Genomic DNA, 23429 nt, shown 5'->3' on the forward strand with positions numbered 1-23429 from the left:
CTGTGGGATTTTTTATCCATTGCTTTAGGGTTGTTTTGGTGGCTTTTATCTTTTTCTCCCAAACATAACTGGGTGATCCAAGGACATGGTTGGACCAAGCTTTATTCACTGTTTCCAAAAACCGTTCTCTGTTTTCCCATAGTGGGCTAAACCGGAAGGGGATTGGTCCCAAGTTTTCTTCTTCTTCCAACAGAAGGAGGATGAGTTTATGGTCAGAGTTCCACTTAGGCAGAATTTTCGTGGAGATAATGATCTTCTCGGAGATGAATGAACTCTGAAGAAGGAACCTATCCATCCTGGCTGAAATATGTTCCTCCCCTATTCTGTTGTTTGTCCATGTGTATAGCCCTTTTTTTGGCTTGAAATCCATTAAATCCCATTGTTGAATCAAATTTTCCACTAAGGGGAGGAAGAGATCCTTGCTGCTAGTTCCTCCTCTTTTTTCCTTTGGTTCTAAGATTAGGTTGAAGTCTCCATAAATAATTATGTTGTTGAGGGAGTATGCTTCCAAAAAATCAGTCAGAGTTTGCCAACGTTGTTCCTTTTCTACATAGAGGACAGGTACATAGAGATTAAAGGGTGCAATGTTTATCTTACTTGGTAGGTGTTAGAGTTCCGTGTAAATCCAGTGCTGCATCTGAAAGGAGCTCTCCAGTTGGAATTTATCAGCTTCCAAAAGAGTGGCTAGTCTGTCACATGTACCTCTAGCACTAACAACTTTTCCAGTTTTTGTTTTCCATTTTGCTTTGTTGAGTTCCAGAAGGGCTTTGCCTTCTATTTTAGTCTCTTGGAGCATGAGGATCTCAGACAGTTTTGATTTTATTAAGCTCTTGACTGCTTCAGCTTTTGACGGGTTCCCCAGTCCTCTGCAATTCCAAGAGGTTAATCACATTATTTACTGGTGGGAGTCTGGTTCTAGTATTTCTACCGATAGACATCTCTATAGTGGCCTGGTTGCCCTGCATTTTTTGTCTCTTTGCTTCTTCTCCTCTGGCCTCTCTGATAGATTTCCTCCCCACTCTTTTCAAGGGCCTCTCAGATGATTCATCTTCTGAGGATCCTGATATCGCAGGGACCTTCTTTCTTTTCATTTTAGCATATGAAGGGGAGCTAGAGCCACCTTTTGGGGTTTGGAGAGGGACTGATTACTCTTTCCTTTTGACTTCTTCCATGTTTTTAGCTTGTTGTTCAGCCTCTTTATCTGCTGGATTTTGGAGTTTTTCTGGTGTGTTGAGAACTTCAAAGGAATTTGTTGATATGTCTGCTATTGGTGGGACTGAACTTCCTTCTGCTTGGGTTTCGGGAGGAGGAACCTTCCCAGTGGAGACAACTTTCCCTTTGTTCCTGTTTCTCTACTTAATTGGTCCTGATTTCTGAACCTAAGTCCATTGATATCCTTTCTCCTTCTTCGTTCCATTCTCTGATTTCTTTTTACAATGCTTGGCAAAATGCCCATAGCCATGGCAGTGCCAACATTTAAATGGGAGTTTCTCATAGTCTAGCACTTGTATGTGTGTCCAGTCAGCCACCATGAGTTTAATGGCTTCAAGGAGGCCTTCCTCCAGGTCTACTTCTACACAAATTCTCGCATAGGAGTACTAGTCTCTTCTTTATGCTCAATCAATGTATTTGCCTAGCTTGTTGCCTATGGTTTCTAAGGATTTAGGGTTCCAGCAATGCAAAGGTAGATGGGGTAGTCGCACCCAGATCGGAACAGCTGACGACACATCTTGAGTTGGGTCGAGATCTAGAGTCCATTGATTCAAATAGAGACCTTGAGGCCCCATGAATATGGGCCGTTTCTGAAAATGAGATTCTTGTCTTCTGCTGCGTCAAATACAAATATGGGGAAGCCCTTGTCGACGAAATGGCTTTTTATTCCTTCTTTGACCAGGGGTCGCTAGTTCCTTTGTACCCAGGCTTCTACTGCTTTAGGCGAGGGCCATAAGCCTGTGAACTGGCCAATAAGCCCTCGTTCAGCTAGGTTTAGTGCCACTTTGGAGGGTTCTTCAATCGGCAGAGCAACTATGGGGATGGATTCCATTTTTTTAACAAATTTCTGCTGGTTTTCAGTTGTTGGTCGTTTGTTGCATGCTACAACCAGGTCACGGAATGCAGCTAGCTTTGGTTGCAAAGATGTTTCCTTTTCACGCCCCCCTCCTAGGGCCATGGCTCTGGAGGTGAACACAATCTTGAAGGTGGTTGTGGCTCTTTTCGTGCTCCCTGGGCTTCCTCCTATTGACCCCGGTGGAGTGGGTCCTCTCGTGCAGGCTGCATCAAGCACCGAAGCTTCAAATTCTCAATTGCTACAGAGGAACAATCACTGAATTTTAACTTTGTTTTATTTATATAATTTTATTAATTAGATTTAGTTTTTCTCATTAAAAAAATATTATCCTTATTATTTGATTCAAGAGAAAATCTACGAGATACGGTAAGTTTAGAACCAAGAGAGTTGCTAATCCTAGAAGACCTTTCAGAAAATTCAAATATTTGAAAAAACGCCGACAGCCTAAAAGAGACAATGCCTGTTTTATATGCAAGCAAGAAGGTCACTTTGCTCGCAAATGTCCCAAGAGTTCTTCAAACAAATTGAAAGCATGTATTGAAATTGAAGACTTTGTAGATAACTGGTCTGTTGTTGATTCCCAAGATGAAGTGTCAGATGTATATATTTTGACTGATGCTTCCCTATCAGATACCGAGTCTGTCCCAGATGTGAGTCAGAAAATGAATATTTGCTATTATGATTGTTCTGAATCAGAAGATGAACATGAACTGCATTATAGTGATGAATACAGTTCAGATGAATATACTGATGAAACTTCAGAAGATTTTTCAGATGCCACTGTCTCCTCTACATGTCAAGGCCCTGAGAATTCAAGCTCCGTTTTCATTTCTCCGCCTCCACAGTCCACTTTGAATTCTTTTTGTCCTTACCCTAAGACAGTTGCTTCTTCATCTTCATCCCTGCCTATTGCTACCCCTGTTAGCCAAGAAGAAAGCTCTTTCCTTAAAAAGATTGTTAAATCTAATAATCTCCTATACATTCCTGTTGAAGTTCTTGTTAAAGGAGATTGGATCTTTGTTGATGCTTTCATTGATACAGGTGGTTCCAATAATTTGGCCCGACCGTCATTATTTAAAGGTTTGTGGAAACCTTTGCAGAATATCTTAGTTTCTGAGACCATTGGTGGCTCTGTAAATCTCACCCATTATGTTGATAATGTTTCTTTAAAAATTGGGGGGAGTATTGTCAAAATGTCTGCAATTCAACATTATGATGCCTCTGCAAGTTTGTTCCTTGGAATGCCATTTATCAATTCTGTTTTGCCTGTGACTATTAGTGAAGACAAGATCATTTGTAATATCAAGAAAAAGGCAATAACAGTCCCAAGATTGACCTTAGCTAATTCTGAAGCTAGAAAAGAAAACAGTCAAAGGAAAGCAGGCATCAATAAAAACAAAAATGGATCTCATGACTGGCAAGAAGTATTGCAGATATATGAAAAAAGGAGTCAGCCAAAACAAAAAGCCAATATAAATCCTGATTGGTCTCTAGAACAAATGAATCTTTGTGATGAATTGTTAAAATGTTGTTCTGAGAATCCTAAAGCATTATGGAGTATAGAGAGTCCTCAACAAGATATAATTACTCTCCATGACAACGGGGTAACTGGAAAATTAATACCCTGTACTCCAGCAGATGAAAAAGAAATCAGAAAACAGATTGAAGAATTGTTGCATCTCCAGTTGATTGAACCAAGTGCTTCACATTATTCTTGTTCTGCATTTTTGGTCAGAAATCATTCTGAAATTGTTAGAGGAAAAGATAGAATGGTCATCAATTATAAGCCTCTAAATGCTATAACTAAAAGTTTTAATTATCCTCTGCCCAGACAAGAAACAATAATGCAGAAAATTCAGAACAGCAAGGTCTTTAGCAAGTTCGACATGAAATCTGGTTATTATCAGATTCAAATCAAAGAAGAGGATCGTCATAAGACCGCTTTCACATGTCCCGCTGGTTTCTATCAACGGAGAGTTGTTCCATTTGGATTGAAGAATGCTCTAGCCTTCTTCCAAAGGCGAATGGATCATATCTTTGGTAGATATGATTTCATTAGTGTATATATTGATGATATTTTGGTTCATAGTCCTGATCTTGAAACACATATGAAGCATTTACAGATCTTTCTTGAGGAAGCAAAACAACATGGTCTTGTTTTGTCAGAAAAAAAGATGCTTCTCTTTCAAGATAGCATTGATTTTTTAGGTATTCATGTTAGCCATGGGAAAATTCAGATGCAGCCTCATGTTCTTACCAAATTATCTGAGTTCCCTGATCATTTGCATGATGTTAAGATGATTCAGCGTTTTCTAGGAATTTTGAATTATGTACATAAATATATTCCTAGACTTTCTGAAAAGACTGCCCCGATTCGTAAACATCTACATTCTGGTTGGTCACCTGAGGCCACAAAGGCAGTTCAACTGTTAAAAGCTGAATGTCAGAATCTCCCTGAGCTCAAACCACCAGGTAATGGTTTTCTCATATTGCAGACTGATGCCTCTGATAATTTTTGGGCAGCAGTCCTTTTTGAACGAAAGGGAGAAGGAGAAGAAAAAGAAGAAGTGTTATGTGCATATGCCTCTGGCGAATTTTTAATTCACCAGAAGAATTATTTTCCAGCTGAAAAAGAAACCCTTGCCATATTCAATGGTATACAGAAATTCGAGCTTTACTTAGCTCCCGCCAGATTTTTAATCAGAACAGATTCTATGAATTTTAAATATTTCTTGACAGCCAAGATTTCTAAACAGCTTGCACGAGGACGACTCTTGGCATGGCAAATGTGGTTTCAGATGTATGATTTTGATATTGAATGGGTTCCTGGTAACTCCAATTATTTAGCTGATGCTCTTACCAGAGAAATGAACAAAGCTCATGTTCACAGAAATATTTTTGATCTTCCTGGTAAGACTCCTATGGATGACAACTTTGAAACCTTTGTCAAAAGATTCCAACTTCTTGATATTGTTCTTAATGATGTTGTTAAAGAAATCAAAAAGGTTGTTGGTCTGAGACTTAGAAGAAACCAGTGGATACAACAGTGCCAAGCATGGCAGACTAAAAATGTTGGTATTCTTTTAGGCCTAGATGAAGATTTGGTGAAGGTATATCCTTTACCCAATATGAAAGTAAAGTTGTTTTTCAAGACTCTTGATGATTACTGGACTAAAAGCTATACTGATGACATGATCAGAGTTTTGCAGATTTTGAATTATTATCAGATAATTGGAGGAGTTGATTTTTCTTTTGCTGTATATACTACTGCCAAGATGTTAGATTTAGAAGAAATCAATATGAATGAGAAGGTTGAAAGATTTTTGAAATCTTTAAGAATTCCTGATCTTTTTGAAGAAATGGAAGCTGCGTTCCTCCAAAGCAATGATGAGAATTTTGCAGGTACAGATTCATTTCCCCAGTATGAGCTTTTTGCACCATTTGCAGATTGGGAAATTCGAAATGGCCTATGTCAAAAGAAGATGCAAACCAGAGCTTCTCAATGTGTAGAAAGATCACTACAATATTTGAGAACTTTCTCTGCACCATGGGATTATCAAAGTATGGAATTCAGAACTCCTATAGTGCCAAATCCTTTTGCACAAGTGTATGGTTCTTGCAAAGTTGATGCATCTAAGATCGCCAATAATCAAGAAGAAATCAAGAAAATCACATTATGGCTTAAAGAATTCCACACCCTGAAGCTACCAGAAAAATTGTCTTTGATCAGAACATTGGAGACGCTTCAAGGAAGATTTGGTGTTATTAAATTGTTAATTAATCAAAAGACCTTCATTACGATTAGTGTAATGTCTGGAAATTGGACTGATGATGTAGTTTGCCTGATTAATTTGTTATTATCAACTTCAACATGCTCCTCTATGATTTTTGAACTAGGATGGCAACAACAAGAAAATATCAGTCACAATTGCAAGTTGTGGGTCCAATATGCCATTGAACGATCGGTCAGTATGTTCCAAATCTTCAAGTGGGAATTATTAGATGGAGTGGAGCTGTCAGTTCAAACAATGCCCGAGTTCCGTAAAAGTAAAAAAGATTCTTTTCTTAACATAGAGATCGATCCACTTGCCTATGTTAACAGATGGACTAAAGCTGACAATGAATATGTTTTCCCTCAAAAGAATCTTTATGTCACGACAGATACAATAAAGTTTGACACAGGACAAACTTCACGGGCACCACTCAAAGGCGAATCTTCTACAGTCATGGCCAGCTCAAAAGGAAAAGAGAAGGTATCCGAGGAAAAGGAAACAGTGTTCGTAGACATGTACCAAGATGCTCAAGAACAGCATGACCCCACATGGGAGGACGAATATTTGAAGTGGCTGAACACCTCTTGGTTAAAGCAAAAGCTTCCGTCTCAATCATCCGAAGATCATGATCCAGGATCAGATTACGATAGTGACCAAAGTCCGAAAGGACCTTGGTAGCATCTTACTTTTTGTTAGTGCGTTTTATTGTACTCGAGAATATTGGGTAGACACCGTCTCGACTAAGCAATGTCGGACAAGGACCCTCAATAATTCTCATATGCTTTTTAGTTTTATATATAGTGGTTTTGTGTGAGTAGTTAGGCATCGAGTGCGAGTGTGTGAGTGTAAGAGTGTTTGTATTCTGAGCTCTAAGAGACCAGAGACTAGAAAGCTCTACTCTTGAGGCTTAACTTGGTATGTAATATTTTGCTTGAATTAATACTGAAGCCTGCTGGGCCGCCTGTCTGAGGACAGTTTGTTCCAAGATCATCTCAAAGAAGGAGATTGTAAAGCGCGTTGAAGAAGCAAAAGGGTCGCGTGTGTCCGCGTATATCTCAGGTTGATGTGAGGAAGTTCTGCTTCAGCATACTCTTCAGAGGTTCAAGTAAGTTACGGAGTCCATCACCTGTCCATCATCTTGTGGAGTTGGAGAAATGAAAACGGAGCTTGAATTCTCAGGGCCTTGATATAGAGGGGATAGTGGCATCTGAAAAATCTTCCGAAGTTTCACTAGTATATTCATTTGAACTGTATTCATCACTATAATGCAGTTCATGTTCATCTTCTGATTCAGAACAACAAATATTCATTTTCTGACTCACATTTGGGACAGACTCGTTATCTAAGAGGGAAGCATCAGTCAAAATATATACATCTGACACTTCATCTTGGGAATCAACAACATACCAGTGATCTACAAAGTCTTCAATTTCAATACATGCTTTCAATTTGTTTGAAGAACTCTTGGGACATTTATATATTTCATTACATGTTACTTTTTTCCTAAATTAATAAATTTATAAAAACTTTTTGTAAATATGAGGACTATATCATTTACAAAGTGGAATGATAGTTGTCCACCTAAAACACTAACTGGTTTGATTTTTATTTTCTATTTTATTACTAGATTTTTAAATTTTACAAATTATTATTAATTTTGGTTAAAAATAAAATATATTTTTCTTATATGTTTTGTAGATTTTTTATTTTTATTTTTAATAAGAAAAAGAATGTTTAAAAGATAAGAGAATTGGTAAATTTTAAAGATTATTCTCATTATTACACTAAATATAACTATTTCATAAATGTTATTAACCAATAGAGTTGTCTTTAAATAAGATTTTTTGGAGTTTCTCTGGCTAAAATCTCGTGAAAATTTGAGCGCCTTAAAAAATCCCTAGAGCACTTCGATTGTGCAAATTTCACTCATAAAACTTGTGATTTCAATAAATTTCTACTGGATTCTTGACAAATTAAATAAACAAGAAAATTTTTCAAAAAAATACACTTTAAAACAACCCATTAACAAATAAATTATAATATATTTTTGAAGACTTCAATTCACATAACGAAATATTCATCCAACCACTAAAACTAAAATCTTTTAACATGCTAATTGTATTTTTTAACATTACATTACATTAATTTTATATTATAAAGTTTCATAAAATTTTCAATATTTAAAAAAAATATTAAATTAAATTTTGTAAAAATTAAAAATAAATTTTGAAATTCCGTTATATTGTTTATTAATTAAAAAATATTAATAAAATATAAGTATGGTAAATGCAATTTTATTTAAAATCAAAAAACAAAAAATTAACCAAAATTATTAAATACAAATAATTACGAAATTTCTAATATACCGTGTGACAATATTCATATTTTACTATTAATATTTATTGGTTAAAAAATATTAAAAAATAAATTTATATATATAATTATCATTATTTATTTTTTAAATTATATTTTAATATTGATGTATCCAATTTTATATAATTTTATTTTATTAATTTTATGATAATTGATGATGATGATGGTGGTGGTTAACGTCCATTGAGATCAAATTGGTCTATCGGACTTATAATTTTCTTAATTCTTAATTGTTTGGCTTCTTGTCTTTCTTGGCGAGATTAGTGTTGTAGCTTTCTTTTTTTTCTCTACGGTCTTCCCACTTCCTTTATCTTGCATCTCCTGCATCTCTTTTGGTTCTTGGGACATTGGTGTCTTAGCTTCGCGATCTGTTGTGTTCGTCTTTTTGAAGATAGTCGGAGAAGAAGTTTGGCCAGGGAGATTTGCTTTGCTATTAAATGAAGATTTATTTTGTGCGGTATTCGAATCCTCATAACTGTTGATGCTTGAGGGGTTGTCGAGTTCACTTTTTTGCTATTGGGCAGGGCTTTCCCTCTGCTTGTCTTGAGAGTTGTTTCTTTCTTGCCCGATTTCTTGCGATTCAGAGTTTTCTGGAGAGTATTCTTCCTTAATGACAGTGTAATATTCTTTTTGTGCTCCTTCCTACCATGTAGACATATGGTGATTCTTTCTAGCAAAAATTTTTTGGGAGACTTTTGGGCAATTTTTGGCTAGATGGCCTGTCTCAAAGCAGGATCAACATCTGAAGAGGACACTTTCATAATCGAGTTTCTGGTTCCATACATACTCTTTACTTGTTAGGTTTATTCCAGCTGGGAATTCGGCGCTGAAGCCCATTTCCACACAGATGCGTGCATAGGTGGTTCTGGCATATTCCTCTGTTTCTGGGCACCTGTAGTAAAATTTCCCAATTGCATTTCCAATGGTTTTTAGCGAGGAGAAATTCCAGAGATGCAAGGGTAGGTTTGACAATCTCACCCAAACTAGTGCTGAGGTTATGACTATTGTTGAGGGATCGAATGATGGGTTCCATGGCTTCATGAATAGGCCTGAGTTTTCCCAAAACCAAGGGCTGGAATCTAGAATACATTGTTTGCTTTCAGGGTTTTCAAAATCTACTATAAAGAAACCCCTAGCACAGGGGTAGATATTAATTTCATCCTGTTTCTATACCTCCGAGATCCAACTGTGGAGAGCTGTTAGCCGCAACCAAAAACCATTGAATTGGCAGATTAGGGCACTTTCAGAAAACTTCAAAGTCTCATTGAGTGAGGCCTGGACCACTTGGACAGTGGGAGCTGGGGCTTCAATGACGATATGGGCAGGAGCTTGCCCCCCAGAGGTAGAGAGAGTTGAGTTAGAAACTATCTTTGCGAAGCTGGGAGCCATCTAGATCAAGGTTGATCGATGATTCCCAAGCTTATGTATGCCCCTACGGAAAAATGAAAAAGCCCTGCGGAAGAATGCGAACCTGGAAGATAACCATGCGGAAGCAGAAGATTCACTTGGGGTAAAGAGGAAAGACCTAAGCCGGGAGCGCGGAGCGATGGCGAGGTATATACTAATTTTATGGTTATTGTTAAAGTAGTTTAGTTCAAGTGGTATGGTTCATAATTTATGTCTCAATACGGTGAGTGTAAAATTTGGGAGACATGTTGACTTTTGTGGCATTTATGAAATATTGGTTCTATTAGACACAATAGTGACAATTGTTTCTACAAAGTTACCAATTATACTGTAGTTGTTACTCTTTATATATATATATATATATATATATATTTATTTATTTATTTTCTCACTTTTTTATATTAGTGACTTTGTAGCAATTCATTTTTTATTATTTTATTAACAATAAATTATTATTATGATGATGCAAATCTTGGTTAGGTTTAATATTAAGAATAGATGTTTTTTGGTAAGAAGTTATAAGCTCAAATATAGAGAGTATGGGCCTAGTCGGATTAATAAATAAAATAACTTTCTTGATTGGAATCAAGCAATCCAATTTATTGCAAGATTGTGATTTTTTGTTATTTAACTCTGTAGGTTAAACAACTCAAACTTATAATTTTTAAAAATTTATACTTGCTTTTGGACAAAATTAACCAAAAAAACTGATAAAAAAAAAAGCCATTTCATCTATTAATTAATCTACTCTATATATATAGATTTCACTTATCAAAGTGCTAATTTTAAAAATAAATCTTTCAACAAATTTAATATACAAATTTGATATCTAACTTTACCCTAACTTAAAATTATATTATTATTATTTTTTCAGTATTAATATTTCATATATATATCAATTTTATTATTTTATATATTAATTTGAACACCATAATAATGAAATCTTGACCTTTTTTTGTTAATCACTCCAACTAACTATAATATTTAATTTTTTAATGTTTTCGGTTAATAAAATAAAAAAATAACATCATCAATATGGGAGAATACAATGAAGCGAATGTGTTTACGCGTTAGAAAAACATCATTTAAGTCGTTTTTGCTAAAGTATTTATTCCAACTGAGAGGGAAAAAGGAAAAAAAATATTTAATGGAAATTTTCTAATAAACAATGCGATAACTTTCCTATTTTAATAAAATTATTTAATATGAAATTTTTAATAAACCATGTAACCATTTTCTTATTTTATTAAAATTATTTAATATGAAATTTCGATGATTTTTTTTAGTTTATTATTAATATTTATTTATTAAAAATTTAATAAAAAATATTTTTAATTATCATATTATTATACATGTGGCCAGTGTGATACTATATATTTGTTTTGTAAGTTTAGTTTTGATTTATTAATTTGTTTTTATAAAAAAATTATGTTACTTATTCATAGTTTAACATTAAGAATTCAATTTTTGTTTTTTATTTTTATTTGGTTGAAGTCTTATTATAGCTCTTTAGTAGTTTCTATCTCTATTAGTTACTAATTTTTTATTTAATTTTTTGTTTTTTCATGAATTATAAATTTTTCTCCATATTTTCAATTGAAGATGACTTATTATTATATTAAAAACTACAGACACGCACATATATATGTTAATCATATTTATTACTTTTTTGTGATGACATTTAACAGTACAACATTTTATTAGTTGTTTTATTTTTGTGATGAAACTTTTGTCATTATTATTTTTAAGTTTAATTAAACTATATTTAAACTAAGTGGCACTAGCTACTATATAGCCCTTGCTTTTTTTCTTAAATTATATTTTAATTTAGAGATATACACTATATATATATTTATTTTATTGTTATGAAAAAATCAAGCATGATCAATATCATAAATGTTTTATATATTTTTATAATTTTTCATTCCTTATTACTTATCGATTTGTGTATTAATTTAATGTTTATTTATTTTCTCAATTTTTATATTTAATGGGTTAGCTACTTTGTGACAAACGTCTTTTTATTATTTAAAATTAATAATTTATTATTCGGAGGAGGTAGATTTTGAGTAGGTTTAATGATTAAAAATAAGTGTTTTTTGCTTTACATAAGTTCAAATCTAAAGGGATAGGTACATAATTTAATTAATAAGTGAAATAAGTTTTTTATAATATAATTTGTTGTGAGATTGCAATTTCTTGTTATTTAAAATATATTTTTGAATGTATAAATGGATTTAGGATAGTAAAAAATCTCAAGGCACTCAATCTTTGCAGATTAAACAACTTAAACCTATGATTTTTAAATATATGTAACAAATTTGGACAAAATTCACGAGAAAAATGGTCGTGAAAGGGTCATTTCATATATTAGTTAGACTACTCAAAGGAATATGTGTAACAAATTTGGACAAAATTCACGAGAAAAATGATTGCCAAAGGGTCATTTCATATATTAGTTAGACTACTCAAAGGAATATGTATATCTTTGCTGATTTCACTTATCAAAATGCTAATCTTAAAAGTTAATTCTTTGTTCGATCTCATAAACTAATTTGATATCTAACTTTATCTTATTTAAAAATAGACCACATTGGTCTTAGGGACGTTAATAATCATTATATTGATATTTCATAAATCTATATTAATTTTATTATTGTACCTGCCTCCTCACGCCTCACAGTTTTACCTTTGACTTGGTATAAGTTTGCTTTTGACCAAAAATTTATGACGCTTATCATAATTTAACATTAGGAATTCAATTTTTGTTATTTTTAAAATTTATTTATGTGTAAGGTTATTGGTTGAGGTTTTATTATGGGTTGTTTAGTAACTTCCATTTTTATTAGTTACTAATTTTTCGTTTTTTGTTTGTTTGTTTTTGTTTTATTTATTTTTGATTTAATTTTTTATTTTATTTTTTCTATTATTTTTATTTTCATGAGTTATATTTTTTTCATAATATTTTCAATTTAAGGTAGACTTATTATTATTTTAAAAACATATTTAAATAATTATATATATTAATAAAAATAAAACACACACATATAAATATATGTATGTTAATATAAGCAATATTAGATAATCATATTTCTTCATTTTTGGTATGACATTTAACCATGCAATATTTTATTAGTTTTTTAATTTTTGTGATGAAATCTGTCTTTGTTATTTTTTGGTTTAATTAAGCTATATTTAAACTAAATGACAAATAGCAGTTACTATGTAACCCTTATTTTATATATTGATTTAAACTTATAATAATAAATATTTTAATCAAGTATATATATATATATATATATAAGAGAATATAGTGAAGTGAGTAAGTTTACATGTTAGAAAAACATCATTCATTTAAATCATTGAAATAGTTTTGGGTAGAGTATTTATTTCCATAATTGTGGCTAAAATAATTAAAATATTTATTCCACGCTATAAGGAAAAATATATATATATATATATATATAATATACCATATTTCATATTTTATTGTTAATATTTGTTTGTTAAAAAATTAAAGAAAAACAAATATTTTTAATTATAAGGATTATTTACTTATAAATTATTATAATTTAACTTTGATCCCTCGATTTTATTTTTATTTTATTGTTATGTAAAAAAAATATCATAAATGTTTTTTTATCAATTTGTATATTAATTTAATTTTTCAATTTTTATATTTAATGGGATTGGCCATATTTGTGACAATTATTATTATTATTATCTAATTTCAAGGTTACGACCAAGTTAGACACCAAATTGGTGTATGAGACTTTTTTATTTGTGGGATAAGGGATCCATTTTCGCTCAGCGATTTGACTACTAAATCTAGGAAGATATACATACTTTACCCCCCCTTTGGTTTTGAACGGGTGAACTCTTAGGAAGAAACACATACTCTTAACCATTCAGCCCACTCAAACTGTATCCATTTTTTATTATTTTATTATTATTATGATGTAAATTTTGAATAAGTTTAATGATAAAAAATACATGGTTGTTATTTATTAATTAAAAAAATGTCGCATGAACAAGTGTTATATGAAACGAGTTATGATTTTTTGGGCATTGATAGGCCATGGTATTGGTCTATGATCTTGTAACAAAGTTTATTTATAGATTGGAAATCTCCATAATAAAATAGAGTGTGAATATCCATATTTAAAAATCTTACCACATATTTTTTTTAAATATATATATGTTTAACTTATATATTATATTATTATAATAAAATTATAATTTAATTGCTTTTTATAATGTTTTTAATTTTAACAACTTGAGAAATATATAATGAATACATATTTTGATACATATTATGTATTGAAAGATTTACGGGCGACGGAACTCTGGTGCTAGGGTTACACTAAGCGAGGGAAGGAGGGCAATAGGCACCCATGGAGACACAGGGAGGAGGGACCTCCACTCCCTCCTACAGTAATATGGTAGCAAACAGAGGAAGAGGAGGGGAAAAAAACAAACCTCCACAACCCTTGGAGATCAAGACAAAAAACACTGAAACTCAGAAGGCGGAAGGCAGCAAAACCCATGCAGATCAAGGGGCCCATGAAGAATACTATCAGGAGGAAAAAGAGGAAGACAGAGGTCAGGGATTAGAGAATAGAGCCAAGATGGGGCCCTGTAAACCCAAAACCATAACTAAACCTCGGGTTATTCTGAATGATCCAGCTCTGCAAGCGCACAGGGATCACATGGAAAACTATGCCATCATATGCAAATTTATGGGAATCTGGCCATCAGAGAAAGCGTTGTACACCTGGATAAAATACAACTGGAAACCAAAGGGGGAGTTAAATATACATCTTGGATCCAAAGGTTTTTTTACTGTGGTGTTTACGAACATGGAAGACAGAGACAGGATTTTTGAAGGAGGGCCATACTTCTTTGCAGCTGCTGGTCTCTATATGCGGCCATGGACAATGAACTTCGTGCCAGAATGAGAAACCTTCACTTCGGTACCAGTATGGATTAGACTATACTCCTTACCTTTAGATTATTGGATGCCAAAGTCTTTAAAAGCTATAGGCAATAAATTAGGTCATTTCTTAAAAATCTCAAAGGCAACTCTACGGGGAAAATATACATCCTATGCCTGTATATGTGTGGAGATGGACCTATCAGGAGCCCTTCCAGATGAGGTCATTCTAGAAGTCTATGATGAGGAATGGGTTCAAACAGTTGACTATGAACATATCCCGTTCAGATGTCACAAGTGTCATGAGCATGGGCACCTATCCAGAGACTGTCCTCTTAATAGAAGGGAGGAAAACCTAAATACTAGCAAAGGGAAAGACCAGACAAGTTTCACCAAAGTAGAAGGAAGAGGAAAAGGAGGGGGAAGGAAGACACAAAAGAACCCTATTGGGAATGATAAAACAAAAAGTTACAACAGGTTTGAGATCTTAGGAGAAAAAGAGGCAGATGGAGGGGATCAAGAGAGTACAGAGAAGAAGACAGCAAGGGGGAAAGGAAGAGGGACCAACATGGAGTTCACTCAGGAACAGAACGAACACACAATGGATCCTTTGAGTACCATGGAAATAGAAAAAGACCAAGAAATGTCTCAAAGTGAAAGTGGCACAGAGGATCAAGACTTATAGGAGATCCTAGAAAGGGAAAACCTAGAGCTGGAAAAGTTTCTAGAACAGGGAGGAAACCTGGGAATAAACTCCATCCCTCAGGAGGATGTGGACAAGGTCCAACAAATATTCCTTAACAAGTCACAACAAACAGTTGCAGGAGTCAAAAGAGGACATGACAACTAGGAAAACAAAGGGACTTCCTCAATAGGATTAATAATAGGAAAACTAACAAAGAATCTAGGCAAGAGGAGGGGAAGAAAAAGACAGAAAGAACTACTATTGGAGTGTGGCAAACTCATGATTGGATGAAATACCTTTCCAGTTACTCCTTTAAAACCTCACCTCAATGAAAATCACAACCTGGAACATTAGAGGACTAGGGAGCAGAAGAAAACAGAGGAATCTAGGTAAAAGGATCAAAGAGGAAAAACCTGACATAGTATTCATACAGGAAACAAAATGCTCTGTGGAGAGGATCCACGAAAAACATAGCAAATGGTTAAATAGATATGAATACCTTGAAGTTAAGGCAAATAAATATGTTGGTGGCATTCTCACTCTATGGGATCCACAGAAATTTGGTGTGATTGATGCGGAGGCATCCAGACATCACCTTTCACTGATTTTCCAACCGGTGGGTGACAGACAATGTTACATGATCACCAATGTCTATGGTCCGCAGCCAATGGAGGACAAACTTCGACTCCTCACAACACTAGAGGATATGAAGAAGAGATACCCAGCTCTACCCTGGATTCTTGGAGGTGATTTTAACATAACAAAATCACTCATGGAGAAGAAAGGAGGAAATAGAACACTTGGTAGAGACTCAGTTGCCTTCTAGAACTTCATCACCAATATGAAATTGGTTGATATGGAAACAAGCAATGGAATCTTCACTTGGAATAACAAAAGAGGGGGACCTACCCAAGTAGCCTCAAAATTGGACAGATTTATTGTTTCAGAGGAACTTCTTCTCAGGGGAGGCAACATTACTGCACTCATTCTACCTTTTGGAGGTTCAAATCACTGGCCTATCCAATTGGAAGCTTCCCTCTTTGGCAAACCAAGGAACACCCCCTTCAGATTTGAGAATGCTTGGCTCACACATTCAGATTTCCTCACAAACATTGAAGAATGGTGGAAGGAAGAGCTTCACCTTCAAGGTACAAAAATGTTCCTTCTACACAGAAAGCTCAAACACATTAAAGGCAGACTCAAAGAGTGGAATAAAAAAGAATTTGGTAACATCTTCAAAGCTAAGGAAGATGTGGAAAAGAAACTAAAGGAAATAAACCAGATTCTTATCATTGAAGGCTATATAGAAGAAAGGAAAGAGATGGCAGAGTCACTCCAGCAGGAGTGGGACAACAGATGTCTTCAAGAGGAAATATTCTAGAGACAGAAATCCAGAGTACAATGGATTAAATAAGGGGAGAGAAACACCAAATTCTTCCACAGATCCACCATAGCTCACAAAAACAACTATAGAATTGTGAAACTTATAGACCAACATGGAATAGAGAGAAACACTCATGAAGAGATGGAGAAGGTTCTACTCCAACATTTTCAGAAAATTGTTGAGGAAACCTTGGAAGACAGATACCAGTCCACGAAAAGATTTACTCAGTACATCCCTAAATTGGTTACTAGAGAAGATAATTTCAACCTCAACAGACCAGTAATATAGGAAGTCGTGAAAGAGATGCAAAATGGGAAAGCACCAAGCCCGGATGGCTTTAATTTAGATTTTGTCAAAGCTTGTTGGAGGATAGTGAAACAGGACATCCTGGAGGTAGTGGAATACTCTCGAAGATTTAAGACAATCTTAAAGGCGCTCAACGAATCTTTCATAGCCTTAATCCCCAAACAGGAAAAGGCCACCTCTCCAGACAGATTTAGACCTATAGCGTTATGCAATGTGATATACAAAATTATATCCAAAGTCATTGCCAACCATCTCAAACCTCTCCTCCCAACCCTAGTGTCAGAGGAGAAAACGAGCTATGTGGAAGGAAGACAAATTTTAGATAATATAATTCAAGCTCATGAAATGGTTCATTCACTCATTACCAACAAACAGCCAAGAATGATTATGCAGCTAGACATAGCAAAGGCCTATGAAAAGCTTGGCTGGTCATTCATAAGAGCAATATTAAAAGCCTATGGCTTTGATCACAATTGAATTAAATGGGTTATGGCGCTAGTTACCACCACCAACTGTTCAATTCTTCTTAATGGCTCTCCTTCAAGAACCTTCAAGCCTTTTAGAGATCTTAGGCAAGGAGATCCTCTTTCTCCTTTCCTTTTCATTCTAATGATGGAAGGGTTAGGGAGAGCTATCAGAGTTGCGAAGGAGGAAGGGAGAATTCAGGGTCTAAGACTCACTCAAGGTGGGGACACGGTGACACATCAGCAATTTGTGGATGATACCATGCTTCAAGGCACACCCACTGTCAAGGAAGCCAAAGCATTCAAACAGATTCTGAGTGAGTTTGCTAGGGCAGCAGGCTCAGAGGTAAGTCTTACTAAATCAAAGATTTTCTTTTTCAATACGGATATTTCAATACAAAGAAATCTTTCCAGAATTTTGGGCTTTCAAAGGGAGTCACTGCCTATGAAGTACCTGGGAGTTCCTCTCACTGAAAAACCGCTTCACAAAGATATCTGGGAGCCTGTACTTAATAAGCTAAAAGACAAGATCAGCAAATGGAAAAATAGAGCACTAAATCTAGTAGGGAGACTGATTCTCACTAAGGCTATCCTCCAAAGTATCCCTATTTATATGCTATCTGCCATTCCAGCACCAACCGGTGTAGTTACTAATATAAGAAACATTCAAAGAGACTTTCTCTGGGGGAAAGGTGAAGAAAAGAAGAAATGGGCCCTTGTGGCATGGGACAGAGTGTGCAAACCTAAGTCCCATGGTGGCCTGGGTCTTCATGACCCAGGAATTCTTAATAGAGTTCTTGGTGCCAAAATCTGGTGGAGATGGCTAAAAGAAATACAAGCCCCCTGGGCAAAACTTTGGAAGCAAAAATATGCTAGCGAATGGTAGGAGAAAAATCTAATCAAAATGTCAGGACAAGTAAAAGGTTCTACAAGTTGGAATAGGGCATGGGAGAACTGGGCCCTAGTCCAAAATCACAATTTTTGGGAGATCAGAAATGGAAACCTGGCTTGGTTTTGGGAGGATAATTGGCAGCAGGAGGACAATCTCCGAAGTAAAGAATTAGCAGACATTCACACTGATACCATCAACAAAGGATTAAGGTGGGTAAGTGACTATTGGGACCAATCAAGGAACAATGGGAAATGGAGAACATGGAAACTTCCAGATTACAGAGGAATGGGCATGCTACATACTCAAGCTATTGCCCTTAAAGGTCTTTTAGACAAGAGACAAATCTTAAACTCAAACTTGAATGATCAACTAAGATGGGGAAAGAACAAGGCAGGTCTCTTCAACCTCAAGGAAGCCAAAAGGATAGATGCAGGGTTTAACCTTTCAAACACATATAAGACGTGGAAAGAAATTTGGGAAAATCCTCATTGGATGAAAGTCAAACTATTCAAGTGGTTGGTTCACCAAGGCAAGATTCTGACATGGGATAATCTTAAAAAAAGAGGCTTTTTTGGCCCCTCAAGATGTCACTTATGTAGACAACAGGAAGAAACTACAAATCATCTCCTGAATAGATGCACTTTCACCACAACACTTTGGAATTGGGTTGGAGAAGTCTTTGAGCAGATAGACAGAGATGTTAATGATATCATCATTGCTTTGAAGAATTGGAGGAATTTCTTTTGGATAATGAGATCATAAACTCCGCCTGGATGTTGACCCCAGGATTCTTAATCTGGAATGTCTGGAAGGAGTGCAACACTAGGATTTTCAAGGAGAAAGCAAGTCCGGTGAGCAACATCCTCAAGCTAGTCCTTAAACAACTCAAAGAAACTGTTCATATTCTGGGAGGTGCAGCTACAGGTAAACCCATTGGACAAAGAGAGGTCAGAATATTGGAGAAATTAGAACTCAAGGTTATTCACCCTTAGGGTTCTATGTAGATTATCAAGAAAACTTTAGTAGAAAAGTCTTCTTGGCAACCCCCTTCTCATGGCTTTTTAAAATTCAACATAGACGGGGCTTCAAAAGGGAATCCGGGAGAAGCTGGTTATGGAGGGGTCTTGAGGGATGAGGAAGGAAACATACAAGTCATCTTCCACAGTTATCTAGGCAAAGCAACCAACAATATGGCTGAGCTCATGGCGATGGAATTATGCTTGGAAACACTGCTCAAGTACAACATTCAAAATGTCATCATTGAGGCAGATTGAGAATTAGTCATTAAATCAATGAAGAGGATAAATGCTGGCACTGCTCCTGAGAAAATCTCAGAACACTGGCGGCTTCTGCAAGTCTACCAAAGAATCCAAGCGCACCTAAGAATGCTGAGAACCCTCAGGTTGGTGCATGTTCGTAGGGAAGCCAACAAAGTTGCGGATTGGCTTGCCAATGAGGGGGTACGAAACAAGCATATCGATTTATGCTACTGGTGGGAGGAGATAACAAATGACAGGTTGAAGGAGGGATGCTCATCTAGGGCCCTTAGCGACCGACAACAACATCAAGAAAAATCAAGAGACAGTATTTGCTGACACAAAGCCACAAAGATGGGGTCTAGTTGATCTGGTTTCATTATGAAGTGTTATGACATAAGTAAGATCCTTTTTAGGATGCAGGTCTATGTCGGCCTCATTAACCTAGGTAACGGCAAACCAGATGTCTCAGGGGGACGACTAGATGGAGGGATCTTCATCTCCCTTTGGCCCATGCGTCGGAGCCCAAATTTTCTCGGTAAACGCAAAACCATAGCTTTTATTCCTGTGAATAGCTTTACTGCCCTTGGGGTGGTTTCCGGTATATCGCATGCTCATCAAGCCGGAAGCGGTTTTTCACAATTGGGAGCGATTCCACTCACCACGCGACACGTGGCTAAGGGTGGGGAGGAATTATTGCCTTCATCGCGCACTAACTGTTGGTGCTGTTAGTCTGCGCGATATGATCCTTAACCGTTGGATCTAGCGAGGCTAATCTATGGCTAGGATTTTGCGTGCATGTTGGTGGGTCCGTAACAACGGTTATGTTTCGAGCTGTTCGCAAGACTTCTCCGTGATTGCGCGCAAATGGTGGATTTCGGGTGGTTAAAGTGATTGAAGGATAAGTCAAAAATGGACCCAATAGGATTATAGATTATGGTCTATTGGGTTCATCGGGTCTGATTTATTTGTTAAAAGGTGTGCTTGTTGGCCACCCGATATGTTTTTCATTCGCTGGATCTTCAGCTCAAGATCCAACGGTCAGTTTTGGACTGCTTGTTTGATTTGGCGGGCCCGCGTCCTTGGGTTCACTTTGTCGTCTTGAGACCATGAATTGGGGTAGGCCTGTCATATTGGTGGGCCTCACCGTCGCGGTCGCCTTTTGTACACTATTTCTCTTTTTTAATTGAATAGAAAGATCTGCGCTTGCTTTAATAAAAAGATAAATACATATTATGTATTAATGTGTATCGATATTTACCAATTAATTAATTCATATAGTTATATTAGTATTAATTTAATATAATAAAATTTTTATTATTTTAGTATTAAGTTTTGATTAGGTGTAATAATACTATTATTTATAAGTTAGTTTATTTAAAGTTTAGTTTCCATCCAATTTTAAATTCAAATCTTAAAAAAAAGCAACGATTTTTAAATTTTACAAATTATTATTAATTTTGATTTAAAAGAAAATATATTTTCCATTAGATACTTTATATGCGAGGAAAACAGGAGAATTCGTAACTTCCAAAGATCTATTACTACTATTACAAGATAGAAATAGGTTACAGTATGATTTCACAGAGATTTGGTCGTCACTTTGACAGGGTGAAGATGAAGTAGATTCTATTTGTCGATTTTATATATTTATATTTTTTTTGTTATGTAAAAAAAAATAGGAGTAATATTATAAATGTTTTTATCAATTTGTAATTTGTATATTATGTTTTTTTTTTTTTTTTCCTCAAATTTTATATATTATATTTGGATGAGTTATATTGTGGCGATTTATTTTTTATTATTTTATTATTAATAATTATGTATTATTATGATTATAGATTTTGAATAGGCTTAATGATTAAGAATAAATGTTTCTTAATTATTAATTAAGAAAAATGTTGTATAAACAAGAGTTTTATGAAATGAGTTATGGTTTTGGGTATGTGGTATTGATAAGGGATAGTATGGGCCCATATAATATAACAAAGCAGGTTTGATTTAGTTCCATTTGTATTTCAAACAATTTTTGGAATCAACGAGGGTGCTTTCGTTGGTTGAGTGTGCTTTAGCATCCTCTCCGGTTGGTCGACCTCCCTCGTAAGCCTTGCTGGCTTCATCACTTAGCAGCACTCTATCATCTCCGTTTGGTGAAGGCATTAATTGAAAGGAATATCATGTAAATAAAGGTAAATAGGCAAACTTATTTATAGATTAAGAATTTTCATAATAACGTAAAGAGTGATATCCATACTTAAAAATCTTATCACATGTTTTTCAAAAATGTATATATATTTAACTTATATTATTATTATTAAAATTACGCATTATATATATGTGAGAAAGCTAATTATTCAATAAACTACTAAATTTAAAATAATTTAGCATATATCTCATCATTTTTGACATTATATTAATTTAATTTTATATTATATATTTTCATAAAATTTTCGATATTTAAAAAAAAATATTAAATAATATATATTTTTTTCAATATTTTTCAAAAAATTAAGAGAATTATTAATTAAACTTTTTTTTAATATATGATGCGACAAATTCATGTTTTATTGTTAATATTTATTGGTTAAAAAATAAATATTTTTAATTAACAATGTTATTTATTTCTTAAATTATATTTTAATTGTGATATGTTCGCTTTTCATATATTTGTATGTAAAAAAAATCGCATGACCAACATCATAAACCATGTGACAACTTTCCTAAACCATGTGACAACTTTCCTAAACCATGTGACAACTTATTGTCAATATTTATTTAAAAAGAATATTTAAACATAAATAGTTTTAATTAGTAGTATTATTTATTTCTTAAATTATATTTTCTTGTTGTTGTGTCTAATTTTATAAAAAAAATAGCATGATTAATATCATTTTATGATTTTTTATTCTTTATGAATTTTAATTTAATATTTTAATTTTTTATTTTTATTGGATTAGTTTTTTATTTGTTTGTTGTTGTTGTTTTTTTTAATGGGTGGTTCACAGTCATTGGGTGGCCATTACATTCACGGGAAATTTGGGTAGATCAATCTCAAAGGGAATCTTTTAAAGCTCATCGGCCAGACTAGTAGGGCCTAACCCCAAGGGCGGCTAGACTAGCAAGGCCTAACCCCAAGGGTGTCTAGGAGATTTGACCCTGTTGTTATCGGGAAAACTAGTGTCTAAGCAGAGCTGCTAGTCCCACTAAGGCTGGTAGCTACCTTAGAAACAAACAAACTAAAACTACTTTCGTTTTCCTTTATGAGAAATAGATAAGAGGGGAATGAAGGAGACCAACCTCTGTCTTGCGCTTGGTTCCTTGCTTGATTCCTCTCTCTTCTAGTAGATCTTTACCACTCGCTTCTTCGTCTACCCAGCTTCAAAGGGCACCTGTAGAATCAAAGCAGCATAACACTATCCAAGAACATAGATCTATTCTCATAAACAATATAGGACCATATATATATTGACCACACAAATGCATATATCAACAATCATACAAAAATGTGGAGGAAAACTTGAATAGCTTTATTGATAATCAAGAAAGAGCAAAGAGGATTACAACAAATTGTTCTGACCCAGCGTCATCCTCCCATCAAGAGAGCCCTTCTTCACCTCATGAAAATCTTAGATCGCCCAACACTATGATATTGCACCAAGAAACCAGCAACACTTCCTTACAAGATACAAAATTCCAGCCTCTGGATCTCTGGGATGAGGGATCCATATATAGATGTTTGCAAGGGGGTGAGTCAGCTTTTGAGATTTGATTAGTGTCCTCTCTCTGATAGTTCTTGAATCCACTTGGAGATTGATGATCTCTTACTCATCCCTGGGCGAATGCAGAGAGGCGAGTGTCACAGGAGAAGTTTCTGGAAGATTCCATGAT

This window comes from Pinus tabuliformis, chromosome 3_1 (genome assembly GCF_031772625.1).
Source record: "Pinus tabuliformis cultivar Carrire ecotype Pingquan chromosome 3_1, CPIR1, whole genome shotgun sequence".
In the NCBI taxonomy this organism is placed as follows: Eukaryota; Viridiplantae; Streptophyta; class Pinopsida; order Pinales; family Pinaceae; genus Pinus; species Pinus tabuliformis.